The sequence below is a fragment of the Marmota flaviventris genome, chromosome 11 (assembly GCF_047511675.1).
Source record: "Marmota flaviventris isolate mMarFla1 chromosome 11, mMarFla1.hap1, whole genome shotgun sequence".
NCBI lineage: Eukaryota > Metazoa > Chordata > Mammalia > Rodentia > Sciuridae > Marmota > Marmota flaviventris.
The window spans coordinates 46,599,970-46,613,084 of record NC_092508.1 but is presented as its reverse complement, the minus strand read 5'-3'; the positions used below and the strand labels follow the sequence as shown (position 1 = coordinate 46,613,084).

General features: G+C 34.9%; 1 protein-coding gene across 2 annotated transcripts in view; it reads right to left on the bottom strand.

Moving 5' to 3' along the window:
* The window catches only part of Calcrl (calcitonin receptor like receptor), a 117,215-nt gene that overhangs the window by 27,478 nt on the left and 76,622 nt on the right, over positions 1-13,115 (bottom strand). The window lies entirely within an intron of this gene.

Genomic DNA, 13,115 nt, shown 5'->3' with positions numbered 1-13,115 from the left:
AGGTCTTCTGTGCTTTGCTGATTTTTTTTCTGCATTGCCCCAGATACACATAAGTTTTTAAAATAGCACCATCTTTCACTGAATTTCCTTTTATGTAAAACAAAGAAGAACTGTCCATGTTTATGTAGAAACACATTTCAAGTAAAATGTCATCATTAATGATAAACAACACTATTTTTTAGCTTAGATTCTCATTCACCCTAAGCTTGTCTGCATGACTATCATACACACACTCAAAGGTAGACTCAAGTACTACTTCATAAGGCATCACTTGAAGGCTTGTTACAGGTAACATTTTAAGATAATAGACTGAAACCCACTTGAAGCTGAATACTTAATGTCAAGTCGGAACATATATGTAGGATACATGAGGGATCATTTCATTATCAGACACATAGAATTTCATTTTGTATATTTTACTAAATGATATTGTGAACATGTCATCCTCGATAATCCATCCTGAACAACTTAAGTCAAAAATACCTACTATGAAATCTTTAAGAAAATTTCACCCAAATTTATCATTGTATCCCTTTATCCTAAAATGGCTATCTACTTAGAATGTTAGAATCAGATATCAAGGTTTTCTATATTTAAAACATGAATTTTAGGCTATAATACCTCTGGAATCTCTTAAAGTTTTATGTCTGTGATTCTATATAGAGCTATAATATTTTAAAGATTATGGAAGCAAATGCAATCCAAATCAGGATTATGGACTGACAATACATGCTTTCCACAAAGTTGGATGGTACTAGTGGTAAATTCTTAGAAAGGTTTCAAAGAAAAGATGGCTCTTGGAATGATCATCAGAGTGATTAGTACAGTCATATACCAGCAAGTCTATGAAACCTAGCTAGAGTCCATCAAAATAGAAAGAGTTGAGAACTGCTGGTATCATATTAAAGAGTCATTTACTTTTTCTTAGACTTTAAGTGTATAGGAGTAATGAAAGGCAGGTAGGAATCAAGTTTGTTATAAAAATTTATTGATATTCTATAGAAAAGAAAAAACTTTGGACCAAAAAGTAGAATTCGTTTCGTTATTGCTGAGGAAATTCGACAATAAAAGAAAGAATGAAATTCTCTTTACTCTCAATGAAGTAATAGTAGAAAAGGTCTAATAATATATATATATATATATATATATATATATATATATATACACTTTACAAATCATTTATGTTATGTGTGGTTTACCATCTTCTATGATTGACATTGTGAACATAAAATTTGATCATATGCTCTTATTTTTAAATGCCTGCTTTGAGCTTACTCTATGTCTACAGAATGCCAAGTATTATTTAGGGGCGAATGGCTTGCCCATTCAAATATGCACTTTTTTTTTTTGTAATAGAATTTAAGCAGCTCAACTACCATCACAGGGAAAAACATTTTCTTTAACTGGGCTATTTTGCCCTTTTCTCCTCAACACCGTTATATCTAGGTTCATTGGTTAAGATGTGTGTGTGTGTGTGTACACACACAAGTGTGCATGCAAACAAAAATTTCATAATTTTCCATTTATGACTGGAATACTGTAAAACTTTACTTAGACAGCAGATGTGAAATATTTTTAAGGAATACATTGGAATGAAGAAAAATAAATATCAAAGTAGAGGAAAACAAACATAAAAGTAGCAATACATGAAGGCAAAACCAAGAGCTGAAAGACACAGGCTGAGAACTATAATACAAGCAAAATTTATATTTTAATTGTGACAATTAATATTATTATTATCCACGTGTGAGAAGATTGGAAGAAATTAAAATAAAATGCTACCTATAGTTAGTCAAATACAATTTTATTTATTTATTTGTTTGTTTGTTTATTTTTGTGGTACTGGGGGTCAAACCCAGGGTCTCATGCTTGCTAAGTGCTCTACTCTGAGCTACAACCCCAGTTCCTAAAAATAATTTAATTTGCTTTGTGTACACTTAAATGTCCTGCCCTTCTCTATATACTTAGTGTTTCTATTCCTCTCTGAATTCTCACTTTCTCATGATCCTATTCCTACTTCAATCTATCTCAAAAGGTAAGGACTTAAAAATGAGCTGTTGGTATATGTTCTCTTCTAAAGACATGATTATTGTAATTATAGAAACAAACAAAAATGACGTCTTTTTTTTTTTTTAATATGTAGGAAAAGGTTCCTGGTGTGTTTCTGTTTTGTAGACTTAAACAATGTAATTATGGGCAAATATTAAAACACTTAGAATTGTTTTAAAACTTAATATCAAAACTAAGCAAATATTTAAGACAGGATTCTGGAAACCATTTCATTATAGAAATTGAAAATGTATTTAAATATTTTATGAAATCATCCAAACACTATGATCATCCTAGAAAATCCACTCTATACAACCCAAATCAGACATCTGCTTTGGAGACCTTGACATTGAATGTAGTTTTCCAGATTTCTGAGATAAACTGGATCATTGCCAAATCATTGTCAGGTCATGTTGTGAAAATATAGCTTACTATCCAAAACATTAACCTATTGCTTTAGCTTCTCTCATTTCTGCCTCTAGGCGTGGTAAAACTTCAACAAATATAAACAGATGCTATCTAACATATGGTTTCCATCAGTGTACAGTTGTAAAATGGCTTAGATTTTTCTAGGGATACATATCATTTCCCTACAAACATATTCATTAGTGTATGTAAGTGAGTTGGTATAAAAAATCAACTTATAAATGAAAAGCAAAAATATATATTGGTAAACACATGATATGTTTAAATGAGACTCTGAAATCCAGGGGTATTTTTCAGTGTTATCTTGTAACAAGTTTTACCTATTTTAAAATTTATATGTCCTTATTTTTACACAAAATATTTAAGGCAATTATGTATACACTAAGAGACTGTTTTACAAAACTCTTTCTGCTTTCTTCAATTTTTACAATACTCTTTTCTATTCTAGCATAACCGCAAAATAGAAAATATGGTTCATGGTCTGGATTATTTCCATTTCACATTCTCTGCATGCAATTATTTTAGAACACATTTCAATATGCAATTTCAGCCAGCAGATTTAGAGGCAATTGGTGCAAGTGCATCAACAGCACTATTACATTATATAATGTAACCATGCCTTTTGAATTATCTTTTGGAATGATTAGAAACAGGTAGCATCATGTCAGGACTTGTGAGTCAGAGTGGGTTTGGAAGCCTGACCTGAGAGTGAATCCAAACCCTGCCATCTACTTACAGGATGAATTTGTGTCATCTAAGATCTCTAACCCTCAGTTTCCTTATCTATAATGAAGGAACCTTCATAGAAATAGCTTGAAGGTTAAGTGATATAAATCACACCATATGATCAGCATAACATTCAACCTATGGAGAGCACTCCATGTTAATTTAGCTATTAAGTTCTGACATCATTATCACATGACTGATCTTAATCAAGTACTGAAATCATTTTTTGTCACATATAGTAAAAAAATAGCATCAAGTAATATAAAATTGCCTCTATACTAAAACATATGTTTTAAGTAACTCAACAAAACAATAAAGACACTGTAATTTTTTTGTTGTTGTTGTTACAAAACACAAGACTTTAGTATTAGGAAGATAATTTCCATATAATAAAATGGATTTAGCAACCTAAGTTACTTTCTGTAAAGAATTTCTTCCCTTCCATAATTGTCTCCAAATTACTACATTTGCTATTATAATGACCCTAAACATTATGCTATTTCATCTTCAAAATTTTTGCTACTATTAAGGACAAAATCTGCATTGGTTTTCCATTTTGTTTTTGAGTTGATCTAAAAATTTCAAAACTGCTTTTGTCAACACTAATTATGAGCAAAATATATCATCAAAGCAGTGAATACAAGCAATACAAATATATCCCAATTTACAAAGTGCTGCTTTCTCATTCTAATTGATCTTATTTAATAAATAAACGTGCAGGTCTTTTTCCAAGAAGACACAAATCATATATTTGAAAGGAAAGTTCATATCAGTCTGAACACTACTGGAAAGAACAGGCAGAATGCAACAAATTTACCAGAAGAGTAAAATCAGTATTTCTATGCTTTGTCTACTGAATGGAAGCTGCAGCTGATAGAGTCATTTGACTGTTTGACAAGGAATACATATGAACTTTTTCTGATTGCTGTCTTTTGGAGGTTGCTTGTGATCCACGGACAGATTAGAAAGAGCATGAGTGTTTCTACCAAGATACTACAAGACAATCCCCCTGGAGGAGAAATGGTAGCACTTCCTCCATAAAGCCCCCTTGTTCCCTGTCCTTGCTTTGTAAAGTTTCTTATTCAATGTAAATGAGAGTGCAGGGCTGCATGGGGAAAGGCCCTGTTCATTTTCTGTGGCCAACTGCCATCCTTCCATTTATGAACTGCCTTGTTACCAGTGCTGTTTCTGGTTTCCCAATAGACAGGAAACTGAGAAAACAGGAAACAGTCAGTCTTTCTGAACCCTCATTATCATTGTACCCTAAAAACAATCAATGGACACCCTGTTAGAAGCAAAATTTAGAATAATAGGGGCCAACATTTCTTGAGCCCTTATTACAATGCAGGCACAGAATAAAGAGTTTAAAGTCTTTATCTTATCTCATAACCCTGTAAAATAGCATTATCCTTTAATGAAATTCAGGTAAGTTGCTCAAGATCCTACTGTTGTTAGGTGATCTGTTGAATTTGAATATTAACATTTTAAAGGAAGCCATAGACTTTTATCTACTTAATTATTTAGTTGGCTATTTACTGTTGAACACTAATCTACTGGGAACTGTTACTAGATTCTGGGGAAACTGTCAGGAATTATACAATTCAAGACCTGACATCATATTATTCTTACTACCGTGAAAAACAAATAGACATATGAATTTAATAGCATGATTCTCAATGTTGATATGTGCTTTTTAGAAATTAAACAGGATCATCAGAGAGACAAAGACTGGGGCCTGGTGGCCGGGGGCATACTCAAGATAGAGCTAAAATGAGAGAAGATAGGAGAGAAAATTATTATAAGCAAAGGAAACACCCTGAGTCAAAGTCCTGAGCTTAAACTTTTCAAGGGGTCAGAACAAAGTGTTGTAGGACATTGTTCCCCCCATCCTTACATTCTGTAGTTAAAGAAAATTAAATTTAAATAACCTAGTTTACAGAATGACTTCTTTATTCTGAAGTTCATACTATCTTGGGTTACATTTTCTTTCCTGCCTTCCACTGGAACACTGTTTTGTATTCTTTATTTTTTCTTATATATCTGTCTCTTTGATTTAAGACCTTCTCAGTTTTTGACATCTTCACTTCCCATCTGCATATGTTAGCAGCACAATATCCAGTCATTCCTAGTTTTTGTAGATCCTAAATACTAATAGAATGCTACAGTCTTGGGGACTTACTTGGACTTCTTTTCTCACATGTGGTCATATCTGTGGACATGATCTGAGAAAATTAACTATGTATGCAAAACTGAAAAAACAGATTGTTAAATATAATTTTTGGGAGAAAATGGTGCTCTTTTCTAGTCTCTCCTTAAAATTATAAAGTGTTGAAGAAAAAGTGTACAGTTTTTGTGTCAAGAAATAGACTAACAACTTTGTTAAAATGATTTATTGTCATTATGTTCCTGTTAAAACTTAGGCACATTGTTATGGTTTTTATTTGATTATTTGTTCATTTGTTTTGGTATTGGAGATGAAACCCAGGGGCACTCTATTACTGAACTATATCCCAAGCCCTTTATATTTTAAGACAGGACTCAGTGACTTGCTTAGGGCCTTGCTAAATTTTTGAGGCTAACCTGGAACTTGAGATGCTCTTGCCTCAGTCTCCTCAGTTGCTGGCATTATAGACATGTCCCACAGAGCCCAGAAGTACTTGTGTTTTAATTTGATTACGAAAAATAGATGAAATGTACTATAAATAAGTTGCATATTATGAAAATATTAATACAAATGGACATATGTGACCTTTAACATACACTTATATCTTTAAATCATACATTTACTGTTTAAAGTAAGTTAAACTTCTCTCACAGTTTCTATTTTATATTTCCATATTTGAGAGTTTCCTCTATTGGCCAGTAATACCTATTACCTTATAACAGAATGGGCTTTGTTAAAGCAAACCCATTACTTATTGCCCTCCTCTGTCATTTCAAATCTCATACTCCAATGTGGAAATAAAATTATTTTATTATATAATTTCAATTTAAAAGTTTTCCAACCAACACTCACATTACCTAATAGGAATATTTTCAGTTCTCATTACATTCAATATGAAGAAGATGATTTTTTCAGTAATTGATTGCAAATAACTAATTTGGAGATAGAATAAGTATGCTTTAACAAAATATTATAAGAAAAATTATATTTAAGTAAGCAACAGCCATGTTAAGCTGATGGAAACCTGGAAAGTATGCACACAACATAATAGGATGTTCATCAGGATCTTAGTGCATAATGAACTTCTAAATGAAAAATCACACCATGGAGTTAACAAAATAAGGATAATGGTGAATAGGCTTTGAGAAGTATTCTATTCAGGGAACACAAGATGACTATTTTTGAATGCAGCCCTGTTAAACTTCTGACAGTGCAGATCTCCAGGTTCTGATTTACCCAAACAGACACATCAAAGTGATTTGTACAGAGAGAGTCAATGTAGGATTCCCTTAACTAGTTAGCTGTGCTCAAAATGAACTTAAAGGTTGAATCATGCATAGTTGTCAGGAGAAAAATTATAGCTCTGAGAAAGAACTATACTTGCTTTAATTAAAGATATACATGAAAGTAGAACTGTGAAGACAGTTCACAATATTGATGAAATATATTCAGATATAATCTAAGAAAAGAGGTGAGGGTTTGTATCAATTGTCTTGAAAGCATAAATACAAGTCCTTAAGGGTTATTTTAAGAATTAAGGTGAGAATGCTCTGGTCTACAATCTGGATACAAAATTTTTGGCTGAATTTTATTTGACACCTTTGGCAACTACCTAGAAAAGATATCATTAATTCTATAGGTGCAAATATGCAACGTGCCTTTAACATTGCTTAGAATCAGTGTCTGAAATGTCTGCAAAGATGCGTGTAGTGGTAAAGTACTTGTTTAGAATGTACTAAGGTCCTGGGTCCAAACCTTTAGTGTCACAAAAAAAAAATTAATTAATTAAATTTTTAAAAAGAATGAAATGTGAGCAAAGATGTTCTTTCACACACACCCCCCACACAAAACAAAGAAACGAAAAGAAAAAGAACCTCTTTTCCTCTTTTTTCCCATACATAAATAAATAAATAAGTTTGATTAAACTTGTCTGATTAATTTCTGACTAATTATTGTCAATTTGGTTCACAAAACGTTTTCTTCAATATTTACTTATTTTTTCACAATTATTATAACAATTTCTTTCTAAATATGGTGCTTCTAAAATGAAATACTTTGCACTTTTGTTTTTAAAAATACAAATCAAATATTATATGCTCTCTTTCATGTGAAAGAAGATAGAGACTTTTGTCTGGGTTGAAAGTAAGAGCAAGGCTTGCTATGCTTTCAGATTTTAAACAGTAATTAAAACATAATTTGTAACTAATTCCAGTAAAATTTATTTATTTATTTTATCTAAAGGGTTCTGCTTTGTTTTTCCAAGGATTATTATGAGTAAGAGTCATTGCCTCTCAGGGCTTGGCAAACCCCAAAGTTATGTCTCTCTCTCTCTCTTTCCCTCCCTTTCTGTTCTCTTTCTTTTTATCTCCTGTTCTGACTCTTTCCTTTAATTGGCTCTAATATAAAACAAGTATATCTGGTGAATAGCGCTTCATGTTCTCTGTTTCTAATTTAAAGCATGGATGAGTAGAAGATTTTTCTCTTCCCTTTCTAAACACAAAATAACAAACAGTACCCTAAGTCAACATTTTGTATAGTTCTTGTTTTTTATTAGGGTGGATCAGTGACCCTCAATTACCAAAGGGAGAAAAAAAAAATTCTTCTACCAAAGACTAACCAAGGATGACTGCAGCATGAGGAGCTGGATTAAGGAGCAAAAGGAGTATGGTGATAGATTCTTGTTTTTATGCACAATGCCTTTATGTGAAACATCAGCTCATCTAGGAACTGTTTCCAGGTAAACTGGAATAAAGCTAGTGATTACTATTTCCCCTGGGTTATTTTTGGGATCTGGAATGACCTCCCAAGTCTCCTGTATTTTGGTCCCAATGCTGCAATAATGCAGAAATGGGGCTTTGGGAAAGTGATTGGATCATGATGGCCCTGACTTCATCAGTGGATTGATCTACAGACAAATTAATAATTTGATGGCATTATGGGAAGTTGTGGACACTTTAGGAGATGGGCCTAATTGGAGGAAGTAGGTCACTGGGGATATACCCTGGAAGGGTATTTCTTGTGGGGTCTCTCTCTCCTTTCTGCCATGAGCTGAGGAGTTTTCATTCACCACACCCTTCTACCATGATGTTTCTCCCTTAGAGCCAACCAATCATAGACAGAAACCTATGAAGCCATGAGCCAAAATAAATCTTTCCTCCTCTAAGTTGTTTCTCTCAGGTATTTATCACTGTGACAAAAAGCAGACCAACATACCCTGGCGAGCTTAATGAGCCATTTATTTTGAGCACTTAGTAAGGTGGCTCTGATCCTTCAGTTTAGCTGCAGTCTCCCAGCTTGTTTCACTCAAGTCATTTCTACTGATTAGAATTTTAGAGTCTTAGTCTTACTCTTGTTGTTGCAGATGACAAAGGCCAGACAAACTCAAAGGTTTTATTGAAGGTCACAGAGAAGGCATGAGAAAGTCAGTCCTCAAAATCGTCTCCAAAGCCAGTTCACATCTTCATTCCACAAATCTGAGTGTGCCTACTAAGTGGAAGGTACTATGCTAAACCCTGGGATATATAAAGAGACAAAAATCTTCTGGAGCTAACTATGTGAAGTTCTTCCCATTCAACCTAGTAGCTTTCCTTGTTTCAGTAGATGGTTCTGTGCATGAAGAATTAGAAGTGTCTAAATTCAAAGACTACAAAATTCTCTAATGTGTATTCAACCATAGGGTCTGCTGCATGGTATTTTGTGGTCATAAATAAGTTTGATTAAACTTGTCTGATTAATTTCTGACTAATTATTGTCAATTTGGTTCACAAAAAGTTTTCTTCAATATTTACTTATTTTTTTCACGATTATTATAACAATTTCTTTCTAAATATGGTGCTTCTAAAGTGAAATACTTTGCACTTTACTTTTGTTTTTAAAAATACAATTGGCATAATATTCCTGCCAGGGCTAAATATCTATTCTAAAATATTTTAGGGGATTAACAAGGAAGAGTGATAACAATGCCAATAGCAGATAAGTTTGTTTGTTTGTTTGTTTTGGTGGTACTAGGGATTGAATGCAGGACCTCATGTATGCTAGGCAAGTACACTACCACTGAGCTACGTCCCAGCCTTTTTAACTTTTTCTGAACCAGACACTGCTTAGTACTGCTTTGCACTGATTATACTGCTATTATATTAACCATTATAACCTATGATATAAATATTAACATCATCTGCATTGTAAACATGCTAAATTAGGGTTTAGAGAAGCAAAAGAATGTGCTTCATATGAAACAAGTAAATGGTATGTATGGCAGGAGCTGGGAGCAGTTGTGCATGTAGAGAACACACTTTCTGGCAGGGGTGTCTAGACATATAAAAAGCATTTTAAATGCCATTCATAGGTCTGACCTGAAGAGCATTTCTGATGTCGTACCTAAGGCCTGAGAGTATATAATAAAAAAGAAAATAATTTGTAGCTTTGGTTCTTTCTGTTAAAATTATCCATTTTAAAAAGACAGTTTATTCAAATAAAATGACAAAGCCAAATAGAAAGATTGGAAGGGACTATGGAAAAGATAGGTAATTACTTAGGAAATAATTTAAATTAGGTATTAGACTGGATAATCTTTTCATAGCTTAAGGTTTACAATTTCTACTTGTTGAAATTCTACCCCTCATCAAAGCGTTTGTTTCTATGATAGTATCATCTCAGGAATCCTTTTATTCTGTGAGTCAGAATCAGTCTTTCTGCCCTCACTTTTCCACTTTGTAGCTCCATAATAGCATTTAGGGCTTTGTTTATTTGTTTTAGCTTGCATTACTATCATATAGAGGTAATGCTGGGTGACTACTGAAATGTAGTCCGTTTGCCTAGATGATTGATGCAGTCTAATGAGGACATTAGGAAAGCCTACCATTTATTGAACAGTTCCTAAATGGTGGATTGTGTAAGTCTACTTTGTCCAATAATTTTAGAAACAGCATGACACATTATTTTAAAAAAATAAGCTTACTTAAAAGCAAAATCAGGTTAAGACGACTATTAGTAAGTGATGATAACAAGATTCAAATATATCCCATGGTTCTAATCATGTCTTAAAATATCCATTAAATTGTTATGCCAAATTCAAGTGTGTACTTGTACTAGATCATCACTGAAAGATTCCATTTTTATTCCACTATAGAGAATGAGCAGTTATTTGTAATTTCAGTATAGACTTTTAAGATAAATGAGATGATGGAAACTATGTTTTATTTTATATGAAAACCAAGGCACAAATTTGCTTTATTGGCAAGACTGTCATATGTTTTAATAAGATTTTGCTTATGTAGCTTGCTATATACATGATTTTTAACTTTGGAAAACTTAGCAAATAAAAATACATATAATTATTTCATACAGAGATCTTTATTTTATTTTGAAAAAAAAACTTGTTCTTTTTCTAAAATAGCAGCATATATGGAATACATGGACAGCATTTGGAATGATATTAAATTTCTGGACTCCCTTTAGGATTAAGCAAGTGTCTACACATTGTATCTTTAATGTATAAACAATTTCAACTTTTTAATAAAAAACAAATTTACATGGATAAAATAAAGTAATTCTGAGATTTCAAGCTTTTAGCCTTCAATTAAAATTTAAAATTCCTTGTTAATGTTATTTGAATAGCATTTGTTTTTTGAATAAACTGTCTATAAATACGGATATAAAAATATTGAACCAGTCAGGCATGGTGACACAGGCCTATAATTTAGCTACTCAGGAGGCTGAGGCAGAAGAATTGCTACTTTGAGGCCAACTGAGCAATTTAGCAAGACTCCACCTCCCTCCCTCACCACCCCCTTCTCTTTCTATATATAGATATCTCCAGATTTTCATTTAACTTCTAATCAATGATGGTGTTTGCCTATGTAAAAGTTTACCTATGTAAATTGCTTTTAGCTTGAAAAATACCTTCACAAATACAAGATTCCTGTTACTGAGATAATATATTTTAAGAAATAACTCATCCTAAATTCTAAATTGGTGCTTCATTCATAAACTCTTGAGTTTCAAAGGATCATTATAGATCATCAAGTCTAGCCATGAACCAGTATAGAAATAACCCACTTCAACATGTCTAATAGGCTGGCATATAATTTCTGTCACTATATTTTGTTTAGTTGTTTGGTTTTACTTTTCTTTTGTTTTCAAATATTTTCATCTCTCTTTGTTATTATGCAAACTTCATTCCCAGTTAAAGTCATTTGGGGAGGCTGAGCCGCCCCCTCCCCCTGCGCCGGCATAGTAGAGGGAACTGGGACCAAAGACAGAGCAGGCCCAGCGGCCTGCTGAGGGGCAGAGCCGCCCCCCACCCCCCTCGCCTGCCAGGTAGGGGAAGGGTGACCACCGACAGAAAAGGCCCAGTGGCCCAGGGCGGGACAGAGCTTCCAATCACTCCTGCAAGGTAGGCGGGCCTGCGACCCACCGGCAGAAGAGGAGCAGTCGCCTGCTGAGAGGCTGAGCCGCCCCCTCCCCCTGTGCCGGCATAGTAGAGGGAACTGGGACCAAAGACAGAGCAGGCCCAGCGGCCTGCTGAGGGGCAGAGCCGCCCCCCACCCCCCTCGCCTGCCAGGTAGGGGAAGGGTGACCACCAACAGAAAAGGCCCAGTGGCCCGCGTCGGGACAGAGCTTCCAATCACTCCTGCAAGGTAGGCGGGCCTGCGACCCACTGGCAGAACAGCCCCAGAGGCCTGCAGAGGGGCAGTGCCGCTGCCTGCGCCTGCAAAGTAGGCAGAACTGCGACCACCGACAGAACAAGCCTAGCGGCCCGCAGAGGGACAGAGCCGCCGCCCGCGCCTGCAAGGACGGCGGACCTGCTACCGACTGGCAGAGCAGGCCCAGCGGCCTGCCGGCGTGGTAGGCACATTGCCCCAATTGGCGGAGGGGCAGAGCCGCCGCCCGTGCCTGCGAGGGAGACTTTGCAACTATACAAGACCAATATAAATATATAGGGGGAAAATTCAATAGCACAACAGTTTCACCAAGAAGAAAGGAACGCGAACAGTATGAAGAGACAAGGAAAGAAAGGACCACAAGCATTGCAGGTCAACTCAACTTTAGAAGAGGTAATAGCTGCAGCTGATGGAATGTCAGATAAAGAATTCAGGATATACATGCTTCAGATGATCTGGAGTCTCAAGGAAGACATCAGACAGCAAAATCAGACAATGAAAGATCACTTCAACAATGAATTACATAAACAAATCCAAGAAGCAAAAGATCAACTATACAGGGAAATAGAGGTTATAAAAAACAAACAAACAGAAATCCTAGAAATGCAGGAAGCAATAAGCCAACTTAAAAACTCAATTGAGAATACTACCAGCAGAGTAGAACACTTAGAAGACAGAACATCAGACAATGAAGATAAAGTATATCAACTTGAAAAGAACATAGACAGCTCAGCAAGACTGTTAAGAAACCATGAGCAGAACATCCAAGAAATATGGGATAACATCAAGAGACCAAATTTAAGAGTCATTGGGATACAGGAAGGAACAGAGTTTCAAACCAAAGGAATGAGCAATCTATTCAATGAAATAATTCGAGAAAACTTCCCAGATTTGAAGAATGAGACAGAACCCCAAATCCTAGAAGCCTACAGGACGCCGAATGTGCAAAATCATAAGAGACCCACACCTAGACACATTATAATGAAGATGCCCAACATACAGAACAAGGAGAGAATTTTAAAAGCTACAAGAGAAAGGAAGCAGATCACATTTAGGGGTAAGCCAATCAGGATAACAGCTGATCTTTC